Source organism: Oncorhynchus clarkii, chromosome 8 (genome assembly GCF_045791955.1).
Source record: "Oncorhynchus clarkii lewisi isolate Uvic-CL-2024 chromosome 8, UVic_Ocla_1.0, whole genome shotgun sequence".
NCBI lineage: Eukaryota > Metazoa > Chordata > Actinopteri > Salmoniformes > Salmonidae > Oncorhynchus > Oncorhynchus clarkii.
In genome coordinates this window covers 31,979,481-32,000,170 of record NC_092154.1, presented here as the reverse complement: position 1 = coordinate 32,000,170, position 20,690 = coordinate 31,979,481, and the positions used below count along the sequence as shown (strand labels likewise).

Sequence of the window (20,690 nt, the reverse complement as noted above, 5' to 3'; positions counted from 1 at the left end):
GTGAAGGAGGGGGGAATGGGAGCTGAATGAGAAGCAAAAGCAAGGTATTTGGACATAAATGGACTTTATCGAACAAATCAAACATTTATTGTGGAACTGGGATTCCTGGGAGTGCAGTCTGATGAAGATCAAAGGTAAGTGAATATTTATAATGCTATTTCTGACTTTGTTGACTCCACAACATGGCGGATATCTGTATGGCTTGTTATGTTGTCTGAGCGCTGTACTCAGATAATTGCATGGTGTGCTTTTTCGGTAAAGCTTTTTTGAAATCTGACACAGCGGTTGCATTAAGGAGAAGTGGATCTAAAATTCCATGCATAACACTTGTATCTTTAGCAATGTTTATTATGAGTATTTCTGTAAATTGATGTGGCTCTGCAAAATCACCGGATGTTTTGAAACTACTGAACATAACGCACCAATGTAAACTTAGATTTTTGGATATAAATATGAACTTTATCGAACAAAACATACATATATTGTGTAACATGAAGTCCTGAGTGTAATCTGGTGAAGATCATCAAAGGTTAGTGATTAATTTTCTCTCTATTTCTGCTTTTTCTGCTTCTCTTTGGCTGGAAAAATGGCTGTGTTTTTCTGTGACTAGGTACTGACCTAACAATCGTTTGGTGTGCATTCGTCGTTAAAGCCTTTTTGAAATCGGACACTGTGGCTGGATTTACAAGTTTATCTTTAAAATGGTGTAAAATACTTGTATGTTTGAGGAATTTTAATTATGGGATTTCTGTTGTTTTGAATTTGGCGCCCTGCACTTTCACTGGCTGTTGTTGAGGTGGGACGTTACCGCCCCGAATATCCCAGAGAGGTTAACTACACATGGCTGATGATATTTCTACTTTATCTAGCTTATCCTGCGTTGCATATAATCGATGAGGTGCCTGTTTATTTATCATTGAATCATAGCCTACTTCGCCAAACGGTTATTTAATAAGCGCATTCGTGACAAAAGCAGTCGTTGCACCAATGTGTACCTAACCATAAACATCAAAATCTTTCTTGAAATCAATACACAAGTATAATATTGCCTGCTAATATCTTTTAACTAGGGAAATTGTGTCACTTGCAAAAAAAGCACATCGTTGAAAGAATGTACCTAACCATAAACATCAATGCTTTTCTTAAAAGAAACCACCAGCTTTCATATGTTCTCATTTTCTGAGCAAGGAATTTAAACATTAGCTTTTTTACATGGCACATATTGCACTTTTACTTTCTCCTCCAACCCTTTGTTTTTGCATTATTTAAACCAAATTGAACATGTTTCATTATTTATTTGAGGGTAAATTGATTTTATTGATGTATTATATTAAGTTAAAATAAGTGTTCATTCACTTAATCGATTAATCGGTATCGGCTTTTTTTGGTCCTCCAATAATCGGTATCGGTATTGAAAAATCATAATCGGTCGACCTCTAATTGCTAGTTATGTTTTCTCTGACAGTACATGTATTAGCTAGCTAGCGATTAGTATTAGTGATTAGCGACTAACAATATTTGGGCCCAACTTGCTAAGAAATGACAAACTTGCTATTTGCAGATGTAAGAAGCAAAGTAAGTGTAATTATAACACAATTGTTGTCATCAACATTGTTGCATGTGCTACATTGACCATGCAGGGACTGAATGAAAGTGTTGTGGTCGAGGAACGACAAACGCGCTACTTGAGTGACAGGGGGCGGGGCAAGGTCTGTGTGGAAAGCAGCATGGAGAGAGAGAGAGAGCGGAGAAAGATAACTAAAGCGAACTATAAAAATGGACATTACACGGCGGATACCATTTAACAAACCAAACATTTAAAAACCGTTATAGAAGTTAAAGTAAAAACCCAAACTGGTCAGTGCATCAATACCGGTATATCGTAAAATACGTAATACTATTCAGCCCTAGGAGAGAAGGATGGCAGAGACAAAACTGTCAGTCAGCCACATCCAAAGAGAGAGCGAGAGAGAGAGAGAGATTAGAAGTGAGTGGACTCAAATAGACCGGGGGCATTGTCTCAACTAGATTTGGGGATGGCAGGAAGAGAGATTTTGTAGTTCGTCTGCGGTTGTCAGTGTGAGTAATGAAAAAGTTTATGCAACACCAATGGGAGAAAAAAAAACTGCACAGACCTGAGGCCTGCCTGGCTGCAAAGTTATTTTTAATGTGAATTTGACAGAGAGCGAGACAGACAGACAGTGAGAGAGAGATCCGGGGGCAGACAGAGGGAGAGATCACACAGCCTGTATTTTTAATAGGGCCCAGTGTACTGTGTGTGCACTCCTCCAGATGGGTACAGAGATCTCATTCTGACGCCTCGATTTTTCTGTTATTCTTTAGTTCTTGCATCTGTGTTGTAAAGTAGCCTATAGTTCCGCAACGAACAACTTATTATATAGGTCTTAAATGGAAAGGTCCACACATTTTGAATGTTATATTGTTTTTCTACATCTGAGTGATGTTCTATCAATTCCCTGGTTCATGTCATGTTTGAGTTATGCCAAAATACAACATTTGTTCACAAAAAAAATATTTTTCTCAGAGTTATTTAACACTGTAAATGAAAGGAATTAGTGGTTTTGGGTGGATTTTTATTTGAATTTACACAAAGCAGACTTTAGAGGACATGGTTAAAGCTTGCTGACCATTGAGGACAGGGGGCCTTGGTATAACTCGAGGGGGCATCATTGTTGAGCAGATATATCCGCCAGTCATGAACAGCACGAGGGACTTAGGGATCCAGAATCAGAATACACAGACTTTTGCACCGAATGTCTGAGTTTGCTGCTTGCTGAGGCAGCAACTGGCACAGGCCTCTGGAGGTGCTCTGCTATTGAACAGATGATCCCAGCAGATGACACTGTCTTGCGTCCCAAATGGCACCCTACACCTACATCGTGTATCACTTTTGACCGGGTTGTGCGCTATACAGGGAACAGGGTACCGTTTGGGACGCAGCCACTGTGTGAGCACTAAGCGAGTACGGAGTGAGAACGGTATCTGAGAAATGCTCCAACTGTGCCTGCGCATGTCTGATTTCCTAATAGGGTCCCTCCCTTTGTGCTTCAGTAAACTACCAACTGAAATCACTAACTTCACGGCAAGGGGAGTATTCTCTGAGGAGAAGAAGAATGAGGAAGGCAGCTTTGGAGCAAGGTGACAGGGCTGTGGGAGGGAGTGGAGAGCAGCAGCTGTTTCAGCCATGGCTCATGCCTCATCTGCAGCCAGCTGACTGCCCTGAGGGCCTGTCTCTAGCTGAGTTACAGTGGACCCACAGAGAGGAAGAGAGACACAGAGAACCTTATTCTAGGACTCATCATTAAAAACAGATAACTCAGCACCAATAACTAACAATGAGCTGGATTGTGATCAGACCGTGTCTGTAGCGGTACGCATACATTGGTAATTGGAATGCTCTCCACCACTGTGTGTGCAGGAATAGGTTGTGTGGCTCAGCTGATAGAGCATGGTGCTTGCAACGCCAGGGTTGTGGGTTCAATTCCCACGGGGGGGGGGGGCCAGTACGAAAAAGTACGTAAGTCGCTCTGGATAAGATTGTCTGCTAAATGACTAAAATGTTTCTAAAAATGGTGCATACCGTGTTCCACTGACAGATGGGCCTGGGTGCCTCCAAGCCAGCTCTCCAAATATGAGAGACTTTAAAGAGCAGTTGTTTGAGTGTAGTCCTATTGACATGTGGACAAGAACAGAAGCAAAAGCCATGAGGCATCATTTAACATGTTGAGAAAGACTATGTCCAGCCAAGTAACTATTTAACAAAAAGAAAATGTGCAGGCTAGCTACCTATTTAGATTGGGCTTTATTTACCTTGAACTCCCTCTGCAGAACAGGCTGCCCGCGTCTCCCCAACAACTGGGTTTCTCAATGAAAAGCAGTGCGCACACAAAGTGTGGCCAGCTATTTCACTGTCAAGCTCCATCTTTGTTTGGCACGGTCTGTCTCGTGACAAACCCCAAAAATATGTTGGGTTTCGTTTTCGAGATAGAATCCTCATACGACCAAGTGAAGAACCTGGAGTGTGACCCCCCCCCCCCCCCCGGCCCGTCCGTCCGTCCGTCCGTCCGTGCCACACTGTTTAGTCTGCGCACCACTACGTTGGCAAGACAACAACAACAAAAAGACAGTCATTTAATGTGAGCGGCTCAGCGTTGTCAGGATTTTGAAAGCCGTGCAGTATATGCCTGGTATTAGAAAAGTAGGTGATGCATGGTCCGTGTGACGCAGTGTCAGGATGAGAATCCACCTTCACAGGGGAATTACAAACTAAACGGCTGTGAGTGATTGCCGTTTGACCCTTTCGTTACCGCAATCAAATTACAGGCAAAGGCATCGGGGTACTCGTTAAATCCTATGTGCCAGCCTAATTTGGCTAGATAGAGGAGGGAATGGGGAGCAATTAAGTTAGTAGCCACTAGACTAGCCTACATGTCAAAGTCCGGTTCTGTACACGGACAGAGTTATGGAGCAGCAGAGCAAACATCTATTGTTATGAATGAAATACAGCATCAAAAAGGTCTGCCAGCAATACATTACAAGCATGTGCGAGAGCGAGCGAGGTGAAACCGTAAATGCAGAAGCACTGACCAGAAAAACAGAGAGAACCTTTCAAGCCCATTTCCCTAAAATACTTATGACACGAACAAACTGAAAAACACCTCATTTTAAAGCTCCTTGCTTTATTCCCAGTTAGCCTTGCAGGTAGCTACATTAAAATCATTTTGAATTATGGGAAACATCTGATCCAGATGGCGTAGTGGGGCCCCTCCTGATAACGGCTGTAAATCCACTGGGAGGAGATTCAAGGCCTGAGAATGACCAAGGGCTCCAATTGAAATGCATTACTTCTCTTTCCCGGGTCTTTCCAATCACAGCCTTCTCTCACTTACTTATTCTCTGACCGGGAATATTTTGCATAAATGTATTGGCTATAAAGCTCAACGCTAATTTTCTTATGTCATTGAATGCCCCCTAAAATGTACATTTCTACTCTTTAAAAAAAAAATATTTACACTTTATGCTGCAGATCAAACAGGCCATAGGACTCTGACGCAGTTCTTGATGAGGATGGATTGGCGCCCATTTAATCATGAGCTGAGCTCGCTTTGGTATTTGAAGGGCAGGGCAACCTTAATTAGTCAACCGGGCTGTAATCAAGCATCGTCTCCAGCAACGCGAAGCCAGACATTACACCCCACAAGCACTTCGACGGCTTAGCGTCACAGCATTACAACAGGTCATTCAAGGGAAGTGAGAGAAAAATTTGAGGGGGAAAAAAAACAAGTTCCTTTTTTTATTCTAGGGTGGAGGCGGCTGGCTTCGGTGATTGATTCCATTTCAAATTCCCTGCGGCTGACGCTTTCTCTTGGAGTGTCAGACGCACGCACACCTCTCCCTTTCTTTGGTCAGGACTGTCATCCGCAGCGGTGCGAGTTGCAGCCATCCGAGGCGAGGCGCTGCGGTGAAGTGCCCCAGGGCAGAGGGCACAACAGGAGACGCTGGCTGTCTGTGCTAATGGAGAACTGAAGTAGAGAGCAGCAGAGGAAGCAGCACAGGCCAGATCAGCTCCATCCATGGCACACAGACAGACAGCACTGCAGTCAGTCAGCAGGACCTTGTGCCAGCCAGAGAATGGAAACCAGTTTAACGCACAGACGGGATCTGTCAAGCAGCGCAATAACAAACAGGCAACCACACAGAAAAAAAAACAGGTGCTCTGAATGTTAAGGCCACAGCATATTAAATCTACCTTCCAAACATTGTCAGTGTAATGACTCAAGCTTAGAACTGTACAGTGCTATAGTTTCCTTTTGGGAAGGCGGAGTTTGTGCCAGAACTCTCCATTTCTATGTATGAACACAGAAAGTTGATCATGCAGCTGACCAAATTAAAGGGATACTTCGAGATTTTGGCAATGATGCCCTTTTTCTACTTCCACAGAGTCAGATGAACTTGTGGATACCATTTTTATGTCTCCTTGTCCAGTATGAAGGAAGTTCGAGGTAGTTTCGTGAGCCAATGCTAACTAGCGTTAGCCCGACTGGCAGTCTATGGGTATCCACTAGCAGATAGCGCACCGACTGGAGGTCTATGGGTAACGCTAGTTGGCAATTACACTAGCTAGCAACTTCCTTCAAACTGCATGTAGAGACAAAAATGGTATCCGTGCGTCCATGGAAGGAGATAAAGGCCCTCATTGTCAAAATCCCAAATATCCCTTTAAGCAAGACTAACAGAGGTTAGAAGCAACCCAATGGAAACAGCGGTGTAAAGAAAATCAGACGAATTAGCCTAACACTTGCACACAGCAAGCCAATTCTAAATAAATAAATCCTACCTCTTGTAATCTGGCCATAGCAGCGGTGGCAGCCCTGGTTTCCTGGGCCTCCTGAGAGCCTCTCTCACCCTATCCCAGCCTAGGCAGCTAGCTTAGCCCATCACAGATGGAGGTAAGCCCTGCCAACAGCTGCCAGCCCCAGCCCACCCCCTCTTCCTCCCCCCACCCCATTCTCCAGACTCTCTTGGATTGTGGGAGAGGAGCCAGGGTGATTAGCCCCTTCCATGGGGGATTTACTTCGGTATACCGCCACAATGGAGACGTCACCCAAATCTTAACAGTTAACGGAAACATTCACAAGGCAAAGACCCACATGTCACTTGTATGCATTTTGGACGTCAATGAAAGAGCAACAGTGAATATCTGGCGTTGGAGACTGCCATTGATCCATTCCAGTAACAAGTAAGCACCATTCCATCAGCAACTAGCCAAAAGCTTTCAAGAGCCCAGAAAACAGAGGGCCATGGCACTAGCAATTTGGTCTGAAAAGGACCCACATAGACCACGTCCTGTTCATTGACAGCCTATTCACAGGACGTTATGTTCTGCCACCACTCTAACTGGGCTTCCATTCAAATATTTACCCTTGGCCCGTGCTAGGCTAGCTATTTATTTTTTAACTGCTTTCATCTTAACTACACATATGTTTACATTGTGTGGGGGTGGGATTGCCATCGGGATCCTCTGGGGGAGAAAAAAAAAGAGGGCAAACGGGGCTCTGGAAAAAATGTAGCTTGGGAGAGGATGGATTAGCTAAGTAATCCCGATAGTGAAGCGGGGCCAGGATTTAACATGCGTGTTCCTCTGCTATCCACCGTCTCTGCCAAGAGCACATGAATTCTGCCACCTCCCTCCCTCCCTCTCACATACCAACATTCTATCACAGTGTAATTCCTTTACTCTCCATGCTGATTTAATCTGCCTCTGATCCCTTCATGTTCTCTACCTACACAGTGGACTACTCTGCATATTCTCTGAAACGCAATGAACTGAACTTCAGAAGTGGCGCTTGGCCCGTATAAATACCTTTCCCCCTCTGACAGAGAGAGAGAGAAAATAAAACAGATGTTGATGAGTCAGGCTTTAGAGCCCGCCCTGCAACACAAACATTCATCGACAAACACGGCCAAACGTCTGCACCCTCTCAGCGCTGTCGGGAGAAAGTCGAGCAGACACTGCAAAAGGCAACACCTCTAGCTTATTTGCTAATTTATTGTCATTAAACTGGCACCAGTAGACATAGCTTGCACATAAAAAAAACATGAAGTAATTGCCCACGCACATAGACGCCTGAGCAATGGATCAAACGGAGCAGCTGCATCCATTCTCCCACAAGAGATTCATGAAATGAGTTTCCATTGCCAAGTAGTCGTACACAAGCCTAAGATCACCATGTGCAATGCCAAGTGTCGGCTGGAGTGGTGTAAAGCTCGCCACCATGGGACTCTGGAGCAGCGGAAACGCGTTCACTGGAGTGATGAATCACGCTTCACCATCTGGCTGTCTGACAGACGAATGTGGGTTTGGCAGATGCCAGGAAAACGCTACCTGCCCCAATGTATAGTGCCAACTGTAAAGTTTGGTGGAGGAGGAATAATGGTCTGGGGCTGTTTTTCATGGTTTGGGCTAAGCCCCTTAGTTTCAGTGAAGGGAAATCTTAACACTACAGCATACAATTACATTCTAGAAGATGCTGTGCTTCCAACATGGGTAAGACCCTTTCCTGTTTCAGTATGACAATGCCCCCAGTGCACAAAGGGAGGTCAATACAGAAATGGTTTGTCGAGATCAGTGTGGAAGACATTGACTGGCCTGCACAGAGCCCTGACCTCAACCCCATCCAACACCTTTGGGATGAATTGGAACACCGATTGCGAGGCAGGCTTAAATCGCCCAAGATAAATGCGCAACCTCACTAATGCTTGTGGCTGAATGGAAGCAAGTCCCCACAGTCATGTTCAAACATCTAGTGGAAAGCATTCCCAGAAGAGTGGAGGCTGTTATTGCAGCAAAGTGGGGGACCAACTCCATATTAATGCCCATGATTTTGGAATGAGATGTTCAACGAGCAGCTGTCACATACTTTTGTATTGCATTTTTTTTTTGAGGTGGAATGAAAAACATACTTTTTCCCCACAAATTGTGCTCTGACGGACTAACTGATACTCTAAATCATGATTCCTTAATATGAAAATGTATATTATTTAATCACGTTATTTGTGGTTTACACGATAACCACTAAAAAGCAACTATATCCTCTATAAATACGCAAGTAAATACGAAACACTTGTTCAGTTACCTTAAGTACAACTTAAAGATCGATGGCAGTGGATAAGAATGCAGAAGTGTTTTGGGCTGAAGCACCACAAGCACACTAATAAACAAGGCGGCTGAATTAATGAAAATGTCTCAAGGTCAATCTGAAACTTTCCACAAGATCAAACTCCTGTAACACGCAGTTCATCATGTCACCACTTTGTATTGAGTAGATTCACTACATCGCTTTACAACAGTCAAAGGTCATGTGAAGAAATCATTTTCTCCATCTCTGGCTTGTTATCCCATAATGTACTAGCACACGCTAGCTGTTCATTACGCAAAATGTTTCCTTACTGAAATCAATGTAAACTACACTGTTGTCGAATTCAAAATGTGTTGGCTATATATTTCAACTGTAAATGGCATGTGCTGGTGACTGAAAACGTCAATGCAGGAAAACGCTTCCCGCACTGGTTTTAGTCATGCGCTCTAATTTAGCTAGCTAACAATATTCTCATCATGAATGAAGCACATGGCCTGAATGATAGATCGTCAACTCAGGGTTTCCCGAACTCGGTTTGTTTATTCACTTCTTGATCAGCCTTGGTCAAAGAGCCCTGAGTAAAGTAGGTGCAGCCACATAGGGCTGGGTGATATGGCCAAAATATCACATCACAGTATTTAAAAAAAACAAAACAACATGGTATTTGGCGGTATTTTATCTTTTTGAATAATAAAAATTCTTCATTTGCTTTATGAGTAGTGCGTGACCCTAGAGTGGCAACACATACATTCTCAGTGATTTCAATGGGTCTTTCTCCATTCTGATTGTTTTCTACTGTTCAATTAAACTTCCACATAAAATTATTTTCAGCATTTTCCTGCACTCATTTACACACTGCCAAGTAGGTTTGCACGATATGGGCCTCATTTTTAACCAAATGTTGCAATTGCGATTTGAAGATTAAGAGCTCAACACTTCGGTGAACTGTTGGAATCAGTGGGCACTTTGAAGTGTTGTTTGACATGACAACAAATGAAAATACCAGGAGGAGTTATTGTGACAGGAACCAAAGTGCTAATAAGTGTTTCCTAGGGGACCCTAGAATCTTTGGCTACATAGAATTTTCTCTTTTAAATTGTTTTACAATTTATTTTATTTTTTTACCTTTAGTTAACTAGGCAAGTAATTTAAGAACAAATTCTTATTCCCTCCTGCAGGGACTGGGCCTGGGATAAAAAAATATATATATATAACACATCACAACGCTACATAAAGAAAGACCTAAGATGACAACACAGCATGGCAGCAACACATGAAAACACAGCATGACAGCAACACCACATGGCAGCAATACCACATGGCAGCAAAACAACATGGCAGCAAAACAACATGGAAGCAGAACAAATGATGGTACAAACATTATTGGGCACAGACAACAGCACAAGGGGAAAGAAGGTAGAGACAACAATACATCACACGAAGCAGCCACAACTGTCAGTAAGAGTGTCCATGATTGAGTCTTTGAATGAAGAGATGGAGATAAAACGGTCCAGTTTTTTCAGCTCGTTCACTAGCTGCAGCGAACTGAAAAGAGGAGCGACCCAGGAATGTGTGTGCTTTGGAGGGCTTTAACAGAATGTGACTGGGAGAACGGGTGTTGTATGTGGAGGGTGAGGGCTGCAGTAGGTATCTCAGATAGGGGGGAGCGAGGCCTAAGAGGGTTTTTATAAATAGGCATCAATCTTGCGACGGGTATACAGGGAGGACCAGTTTACAGAGGAGTATAGAGTGCAGTGATGAGTCCTATAAAGAACATTGGTGGCAAATCTGATAACCGAATGGTAAAGAACATCTAGCCGCTCAAGAGCACCCTTATCTGCCGATCTATGAAATTAAGTCTCCGTAGACTAGCATGGGTAGGTTGTTCAGCTGAATCAGGGTTAGTTTGGCAGCTGGGGTGAAAGAGGAGCGATTACGATAGATGAAAACAAGTCTAGATTTATCCTTAGACTGCAGCTTTGATATGTGCTGAGAGAAGGACAGTGTACCATCTAGCCATACTCACAAGTACTTGCATGAGGTGACGACCTCAAGCTCTAAAATCTCATAGGTAGTAATCATACTGGTGAGGTGAGCGGCATTCTTCTTACCAAACCACATGAGCTTTGTTTTGGAGGTGTTCAGAGCAAGGTTAAGGGCAGAGAAAGCTAGTTGGACACAAAGAAAGCTTTGTTGTAGAGCGTTTAACATACAATCCGAGGAGGGGCCAGCTGAGATTAAGACTATCATCTGCATATAAATGGATGAGAGCTTCCTACTGCTTGAGCTATGTTGTTGATGTACAATGGGGGAAAAAAGTATTTAGTCAGACACCAATTGTGCAAGTTCTCCCACTTAAAAAGATGAGGCCTGTAATTTTCATCATAGGTACACTTCAACTATGACAGACAAAATGAGGGGAAAAAATTCCAGAAAATCACATTGTAGGATTTTTAATGAATTTATTTGCAAATTATTGTGGAAAATAAGTATTTGGTCACCTACAAACAAGCAAGATTTCTGGCTCTCACAGACCTGTAACTTCTTCTTTAAGAGGCTCCTCTGTCCTCCACTTGTTACCTGTATTAATGGCACCTGTTTGAACTTGTTATCAGTATAAAAGACACTTGTCCACAACCTCAAACAGTCACACTCCAAACTCCACTATGGCCAAGACCAAAGAGCGGTCAAAGGACACCAGAAACAAAATTGTAGACCTGCACCAGGCTGGGAAGACTGAATCTGCAATAAGTAAGCAGCTTGGTTTGAAGAAATCAACTGTGGGAGCAATTATTAGGAAATTGAAGACATACAAGACCACTGATAATCTCCCTCGATCTGGGGCTCACCCCGTGGGGTCAAAATTATCACAAGAACGGTGAGCAAAAATCCAAGAACCACACGGGGGGACCTAGTGAATGACCTGAGCTGGGACCAAAGTAACAAAGCCTACCATCAGTAACACACTACGCCACCAGGGACTCAAATCCTGCAGTGCCAGACGTGTCCCCCTGGTTAAGCCAGTACATGTCCAAGCCCGTCTGAAGTTTGCTAGAGAGCATTTGGATGATCCAGAAGAAGATTGGGAGAATGTCACATGGTCAGATGAAACCAAAATATAACTTTTTGGTAAGTGCTGAGTTGCATCCAAAGAACACCATACCTACTGTGAAGCATGGGGGTGGAAACATCATGCTTTGGGATTGTTTCTCTGCAAAGGGACCAGGACAACTGATCCGTGTAAAGGAAAGAATGAATGGTGCCATGTATCGTGAGATTTTGAGTGAAAACCTCCTTCCATCAGCAAGGGCATTGAAGATGAAACGTGGCTGGGTCTTTCAGCATGACAATGATCCCAAACACACCGCCCGGGCAACGAAGGAATGGCTTCGTAAGAAGCATTTCAAGGTCCTATCCATAACCTGAGCGGAAACCAGATTGCGTACCCGAGAGAATACTATAGACTTCAAGAAAGCCGGTCAGTTGATTATTGACAAGTTTTTCCAACACTTTTGATAAACAGGGCAAAGTAGAATTTGGCCTATAACAGTTAGGATCAGCTTGATCTCCCCCTTTAAATAAAGGACGCACTGCAGCTGCCTTCCAAGCAATGGGAACTTCCCCAGAGAGGAGAGACTGGTTAAAAAGGTCAGAGATAGAGTTGGCGATGATAGGGGCAGCAACCTTAACTTTTTATGGCTGCAGGGGCAGTATTGAGTAGCTTGGATGAAAAGGTGTCCATATCAAACGGCCTGCTCCTCAGTCATAGATGCTAATATTTGCATATTATTATTAATATTGAATAGAAAACTCTGAAGTTTCTAAAACTGTTTGAATGATGTCTGTGAGTATAACAGAACTAATATTGGCAGGCAAAATCCTTAGTTGAAATCAAAACAGGAAGTCAGAAATCTGAGCTTGTATGTATTCACCAGAGTCCCCAATGAAATCCCCTTGAGATATGAATGATGTTGCACTGCCTAGGGGTTCCACTAGATGTCAACCATCAATAGACATTATAATGAGGCTTCTATGTTGTTGTGGGAGTGAATGAGAGCAGAATATATCAGCTGTCCATCAAGCAGCCATTTTGGGATCCCACTTTTTCCTCATGGTAGTCACTTGCGTTCCATTGCTCACGAAGACAAAAAGGAGTACTCCAGTTGGAACTTAATTGAAACGATATGTTAAAAACATCCTAATGATTGATTCTGTACTTAGTTTAAAATGTTTCTTCGACTGGTAATATCACCTTTTGAAGTTTTTGTCCGATATAACGCTGGCCAGAATTAGCGTTTGGATATGTATACCACCATGTTGACGCCATCTTTGAGGCTGTGGTGTTTTTAAATTGAGCGCCGTCTCAGATTATTGCATGCATTTCTTTTTCCGTAAAGTTTTTTTGAAATCTGACACAGCGGTTGCATTAAGGAGAGGTATATATATAATTCCATGTGTATAACTATATTATCATCTACATGTATGATGAGTATTTCTGTTGGATGATGTGGCTATGCAAAATCACTTGATGTTTTTGGAGCTAGTGAATCTAACGCGCCAATGTAAACTCAGATTTTTAAAAAAATATAAATATGAACTTTATCAAACAAAACATGCATGTATTGTGTAACATGAAGTCCTATGAGTGTCATCTGATGAAGATAAAATTAATCACTAACCTTGAATTATCTTTATTTCTGGTTTTTGTGAAGGCTATATTTTGCTGGAAAATGGCTGTGCTTATTGTGATTTGGTGGAGACCTAACAATCGTTTGTAGTGCTTTCGCTGAAAAGCCTATTTAAAATCGGACACTTTGGTGGGATTAACAACGAAAAAAGATTTAAAATGATATAAGACACATGTATGTTTTAGGAATTGTAATTATGAGATTTCTGTGGTTTGAATTTTGGCGCCCTCTGTTTTCACTGGTAGTTGTCATATCGATCCCGGTATCGGGATTGCAGCCATAACAGGTTAAAGAAGAAAGGGTCTAAACCATCTGACCCAGATGCTTTTTTGGGGTCAAGTGTAAGGAGCTCCTTTGGCACCTCAGACTCAGTGACCGCCTGCAGGGAGAAAGACTGAAGAGCATCGGGGATAGACGCATTAGAAGGACTGGGAGATGAGGAAATGTTAGATGGGCAAGGAGGCATGGCAGAGTCAAATAGGAATGCTGACTTAATGAAGTGGTGATTAAAGAGCTCAGCCATGTGCTCGTCAGTAACAACCACATCAACATTAAGGGACATGGGTAGCTGTGAGGAGGGTTTATTCTCCTGGTCTTTAATCGTTTTCCAGAACTTCTTGGGGTTATTAAATAGCTTCATTAAATAGTACCCGCAAAACATCAGTCTCAACGTCAACAGTGGAGAGGCGACTCCGGGATGCTGGCCTTCTAGGCAGAGATGCAAAGAAAAAGCCATATTGCAGACTGGCCAATAAAAATAAAAGATCAGGATGGGCAGAGGAACTCTGCCTAGATGCCAGCATCCCTGAGTCGCCTCTTCACTGTTGACATTGAGACTGGTGTTATGCGGGTACTATTTTATTAAGCTGACCGTTGAGAAATTGTGAGGCGTCTGTTTCTCAAACTCGACACTCTACTTGTCCTCTTGCTCAGTTGTGCACCGGTGCCTCCCACTCCTCTTTCTATTCTGGTTAGAGCCAGTTTGCGCTGTTCTGTGAAGGGAGTAGTACACCGCGTAGTACGAGATCTTCAGTTTCTTGGCAATTTCTCACATGGAATAGCCTTCATTTCTCAGAACAAGAATACTTTGACGAGTTTCTGAAGAAAGTTATTTATTTCTGGTCATTTTGAGCCTGTAATCAAACCCACAAACTAGGATGCTCCAGATACTCAAGGCCAGTTTATTAACTTCTTTATCAGAACGACAGATTTCAGCTGTGCTAACATAATTGCAAAATGATTGTCTATTGATCAATTAGTCTTCTAAAATGATAAACTTGGATTAGCTAACACAACGTGCCATTGGAACACAGGAGTGATGGTTGCTGATAATGGGACTCTATACGCCTATGTAGATATTCCATAAAAAAAATAATCAGTTTCTAGCTGCAACAGTCATTTACAAGATTAACAATGTTTACACTGTATTTCTGATCAATTTGATGTTATTTTAATGGACAATAAATGTGCTTTTCTTACAAAAACAAGGACATTTGTATGCATGTATGTATATATCTATACACACACACACAACCTATATACAGTGCCTTGCGAAAGTATTCGGCCCCCTTGAACTTTGCGACCTTTTGCCACATTTCAGGCTTCAAACATAAAAATATAAAACTGTATTTTTTTGTGAAGAATCAACAACAAGTGGGACACAATCATGAAGTGGAACGACATTTATTGGATATTTCAAACTTTTTTAACAAATCAAAAACTGAAAAATTGGGCGTGCAAAATTATTCAGCCCCTTTACTTTCAGTGCAGCAAACTCTCTCCAGAAGTTCAGTGAGGATCTCTGAATGATCCAATGTTGACCTAAATGACTAATGATGATAAATACAATCCACCTGTGTGTAATCAAGTCTCCGTATAAATGCACCTGCACTGTGATAGTCTCATAGGTCCGTCAAAAGCGCAGAGAGCATCATGAAGAACAAGGAACACACCAGGCAGGTCCGAGATACTGTTGTGAAGAAGTTTAAAGCCGGATTTGGATACAAAAATATTTCCCAAGCTTTAAACATCCCAAGGAGCCCTGTGCAAGCGATAATATTGAAATGGAAGTATCAGACCACTGCAAATCTACCAAGACCTGGCCGTCCCTCTAAACTTTCAGCTCATACAAGGAGAAGACTGATCAGAGATGCAGCCAAGAGGCCCATGATCACTCTGGATGAACTGCAGAGATCTACAGCTGAGGTGGGAGACTCTGTCCATAGGACAACAATCAGTATATTGCACAAATCTGGCCTTTATGGAAGAGTGGCAAGAAGAAAGCCATTTCTTAAAGATATCCATAAAAAGTGTTGTTTAAAGTTTGCCACAAGCCACCTGGGAGACACACCAAACATGTGGAAGAAGGTGCTCTGGTCAGATGAAACCAAAATTGAACTTTTTGGCAACAATGCAAAACGTTATGTTTGGCGTAAAAGCAACACAGCTGAACACACCATCCCCACTGTCAAACATGGTGGTGGCAGCATCATGGTTTGGGCCTGCTTTTCTTCAGCAGGGACAGGGAAGATGGTTAAAATTGAATGGAAGATGGATGGAGCCAAATACAGGACCATTCTGGAAGAAAACCTGATGGAGTCTGCAAAAGACCTGAGACTGGGACGGAGATTTGTCTTCCAACAAGACAATGATCCAAAACATAAAGCAAAATCTACAATGGAATGGTTCAAAAATAAACATATCCAGGTGTTAGAATGGCCAAGTCAAAGTCCAGACCTGAATCCAATCGAGAATCTGTGGAAAGAACTGAAAACTGCTGTTCACAAATGCTCTCCATCCAACCTCACTGAGCTCGAGCTGTTTTGCAAGGAGGAATGGGAAAAAAAATTCAGTCTCTCGATGTGCAAAACTGATAGAGACATACCCCAAGCGACTTACAGCTGTAATCGCAGCAAAAGGTGGCGCTACAAAGTATTAACTTAAGGGGGCTGAATAATTTTGCACGCCCAATTTTTCAGTTTTTGATTTGTTAAAAAAGTTTGAAATATCCAATAAATGTCATTCCACTTCATGATTGTGTCCCACTTGTTGTTGATTCTTCACAAAAAAATACAGTTTTATATCTTTATGTTTGAAGCCTGAAATGTGGCAAAAGGTCGCAAAGTTCAAGGGGGCCGAATACTTTCGCAAGGCACTGTATATATACATACTCTACCGGTCATAAGTTTTAGAACACCTACTCATTCAAGGGTTTTTCTTTATTTTTACTATTTTCTACATTACAGAATAATAGTGAAGACATCAAAACCATGAAATAACACATATGGAATCATAGTAACCAAAAAAAGTGTTTAACAAATCAAAATGTTTTATATTTGATATTCTTCGAATAGCCACCCTTGCCTTGATGACAGCTTTGCACACTCTGGCTCTGACGCATACTGGGTAAGTACATATTCAATGGTCGGCAGTGGAAATGTGGAAAACGTCAAGGGGTCTGAATACTTTCCGAAGGCTCTGTGTGTGTGTGTGTGTGTGTGTGTGTGTGTATTACACACACACACAGTGCCTTTGGAAAGTATTCAGACCCCCTTGACGTTTTCCACATTTCCACAGCCTACCATTGAATATGTACTTACCCAGTATGCGACAGAGCACACACACCATTTAGCAGACACTTTTATCTAAAAGATACTTAGTCATTTGAGCATACATTTGAAGTATGGGTGGTCCCGGGACTACAACCCACTATCCTTTTAGCGCAATGCTTTAAAAACTGAGCAACAGAGGACCACATAACATTTGGTTTTTAGTGACAGGATTTGGGCATGCATTTTGAAGCGTCCTGTCATAGGCCCTACCACTCCCATTGTTTCAATAGCGGCGATGCTAAGGCTAGCTGTGGGGTAAGTAAATAAAGGCAACTAAGCCATATTCTCTATCATTTTCTCCTAGGATCAATGGATGAAACACTGTCAATAAATGTAAGTATATATACATTTTATGTACCACCCCTTTTACAGAATATACAAATTAAGTGTAATTTTGCTCAAATAACAGTCTGTTTTGGTTATTTTATTGCAGAGGACATTATTTACATGTCTAATGATGATTTGCTATGATTGTTTCTTTTTCCAATAGTTTCTTATTGGGGTCAAAATGACCCTACTTGGTAACCCATGCATGTAAAATATCAATATAGCTAACATATGAAATCCAATAAACTATAATGTTAAGGAAAACTGAGGTTTGTAATTACCTCTATTTAGTACCACTATTACTAAGTAGTAGCTTTTCTGGGGACCTCTACTGAGGCTTATAGTAACAGAACAACATAATAACATCCTTGTCCCAAGTCCTTGTTGTTGGTGTGGTGTCACCCTTCTTCATACCATGATTCACTCCATGCCAATGGCACTGAATTGGCTAAGTATTGTGGCAAGCCAACTTCATTGCAGCATGCAAATCAAATGGGGAAAAGACTAGCTAGTTACATTGACTAGGTAACCAGCGAGCTTACTAGTTAGCTGCAATAAACAACATTTTGCTTGCCTGTAACACTGACACCAAGTACTGTTTAGTCACCTTAATCATGTAATGTCTATACACTATATGGGACCCCGTTTGGCGCAGCGGTCTAAGGCTAAGGTCTAGACACCCTGGTTCGAATCCAGGCTGTATCACAACCGGCCGTGATTGGGAGTCCCATAGGGCAGCGCACAATTGGCCCAGCGTCGTCCGGGTTTGGCCGGTGTAGGCCGTCATTGTACATACGAATTTGTTCTTAACTGACTGGCCTAGTCAAATAAAACAAAATGTAAAAAAGTATCGCTAGCTAGCTAATGACTTACTGCTGGGTTGATGTGTGTCTCGTGTCGGTCAGGGGGGAGAGATCAAAGCAAACACGCTCTCGATGGGACTAAGAACGACCGACACACAAACACAACGCTGGCTTTTAATAGCATAATACTCGAGACGACATGGCTAAGTTCATCACTGTTCATCACTGAATAGTTAAGAGTAATAGACGTCTCGGCACAACAAGATAAGGGGATTGGAGAAAAGGCAAAAAGGGGGACCATGTCTCATCTGAACAATAAACCAGCTATCCACAACAGGCATTTATGTACTTGCTAGCGGACGAATGTTAGTTTAGCAAGGTAGTTAGCTTGCTACTCACCCGGTATGAAGCTCCGAAATGTCTCCAAATAAAAACCTTCAAAAGGCTTCAAAATATATGTCACGTTATGCAAGGTGATAACAAAATGGCATGCTCGGTGTTTAATGTAACCATGTACGCGTAGCTAGCTAGATCTAGATCCCCCTGTGTGCACGATCAATTTTACATTGAGCTGCATTGTTGGAGAAGGCTAGGCAAGCATACTGAAGCATTCTGGGACTGGGAGTTGCTGAACCTTGGACAAACTGTAGCGGTGAAGTGCTACACCTTGTGGCCATAAACGTTGTGGTTGTACTGTTATACGGAGTATGCCCACAAGATGTACTGTGCAAGCTAAATAAAACAATACATCCACAAACAGTCGATTTCATCATTTAAACAGATACATTATGTAAACTAAGGGGTATATAGCAGGGGCATATTAAACACGACAGCCTCTGACAAAAGGTCTTGACTAGTCTTTACCGATGGCACAGGGCGGGAGGTACTGTTAAAACCCCTCTCCAAACCCTAAACTATAATGGCATTAGGCTTAGCAAGTATTGAGGGAGGCAGCCAGCTGCCCATAAAAGCACATCTATCATGTTACAAAGTGAGAGGTATTAAAACTGCTCTGCTTGTAGACCATGCATACCTCTTTTGAGCAAAGGAAAATCATACATGAAGTTGATTTACTTATTTTCCATGCTTCTTCATATGTAATTAAATCTAGAGCAGCATTAATAAAGTAAGCACTATGTAAAGGCTTTAAAAGTAGCCTACACCGTACAAACACAGATTAATGGGTGTTAGTTGTCATAAACTTTGGTACAAACTTCCATCACGTGGACTGGGAGATGTTTCGTATTGCGTCAGATAACAACATTGACGAATACACTGATTCGGTGTGCGAGTTCATTAGAACGTGCGTTGAAGATGTCGTTCCCATAGCAACGATTAAAACATTCCCTAACCAGAAACCGTGGATTGATGGCAGCATTCGTGTGAAACTGAAAGCGCGAACCACTGCTTTTAATCAGGGCAAGGTGTCTGGTAACATGACCGAATACAAACAGTGCAGCTATTCCCTCCGCAAGGCTATCAAACAAGCTAAGCGCCAGTACAGAGACAAAGTAGAATCTCAATTCAACGGCTCAGACACAAGAGGCATGTGGCAGGGTCTACAGTCAATCACGGACTACAGGAAGAAACCCAGCCCAGTCACGGACCAGGATGTCTTGCTCCCAGGCAGACTAAATAACTTTTTTGCCCGCTTTGAGGACAATACAGTGCCACTGACACGGCCTGCAACGAAAACATGCGGTCTCTCCTTCACTGCAGCCGAGGTGAGTAAGACATTTAAACGTGTTAACCCTCGCAAGGCTGCAGGCCCAGATGGCATCCCCAGCCGCGCCCTCAGAGCATGCGCAGACCAGCTGGCCGGTGTGTTTACGGACATATTCAATCAATCCCTATACCAGTCTGCTGTTCCCACATGCTTCAAGAGGGCCACCATTGTTCCTGTTCCCAAGAAAGCTAAGGTAACTGAGCTAAATGACTACCGCCCCGTAGCACTCACATCCGTCATCATGAAGTGCTTTGAGAGACTAGTCAAGGACCATATCACCTCCACCCTACCTGACACCCTAGACCCACTCCAATTTGCTTACCGCCCAAATAGGTCCACAGACGATGCAATCTCAACCACACTGCACACTGCCCTAACCCATCTGGACAAGAGGAATACCTATGTGAGAATGCTGTTCATCGACTACAGCTCGGCATTCAACACCATAGTACCCTCCAAGCTCGTCATCAAGCTCGAGACCCTGGGTCTCGACCCCGCCCTGTGCAACTGGGTACTGGACTTCCTGACGGGCCGCCCCCAGGTGGTGAGGGTAGGCAACAACATCTCCTCCCCGCTGATCCTCAACACTGGGGCCCCACAAGGTTGCGTTCTGAGCCCTCTCCTGTACTCCCTGTTCACCCACGACTGCGTGGCCACGCACGCCTCCAACTCAATCATCAAGTTTGCGGACGACACAACAGTGGTAGGCTTGATTACCAACAACGATGAGACGGCCTACAGGGAGGAGGTGAGGGCCCTCGGAGTGTGGTGTCAGGAAAACAACCTCACACTCAACGTCAACAAAACTAAGGAGATGATTGTGGACTTCAGGAAACAGCAGAGGGAACACCCCCCTATCCACATCGATGGAACAG

The 20,690-nt window shown here is 42.9% G+C and overlaps 1 protein-coding gene across 1 annotated transcript in view; it reads right to left on the bottom strand.

Annotated features, from left to right (window-relative positions):
- The window catches only part of LOC139415275 (exostosin-like glycosyltransferase 3), a 41,535-nt gene extending 22,863 nt beyond the window's left edge, over nt 1-18,672 (bottom strand). The window contains exon 1 of the mRNA XM_071163270.1: nt 18,489-18,672. The gene's annotated coding sequence lies outside the window, so the exon portion shown is untranslated. The remainder of the gene's footprint in view (nt 1-18,488) is intronic.
- Between the last annotated feature and the right edge of the window lie 2,018 nt (nt 18,673-20,690).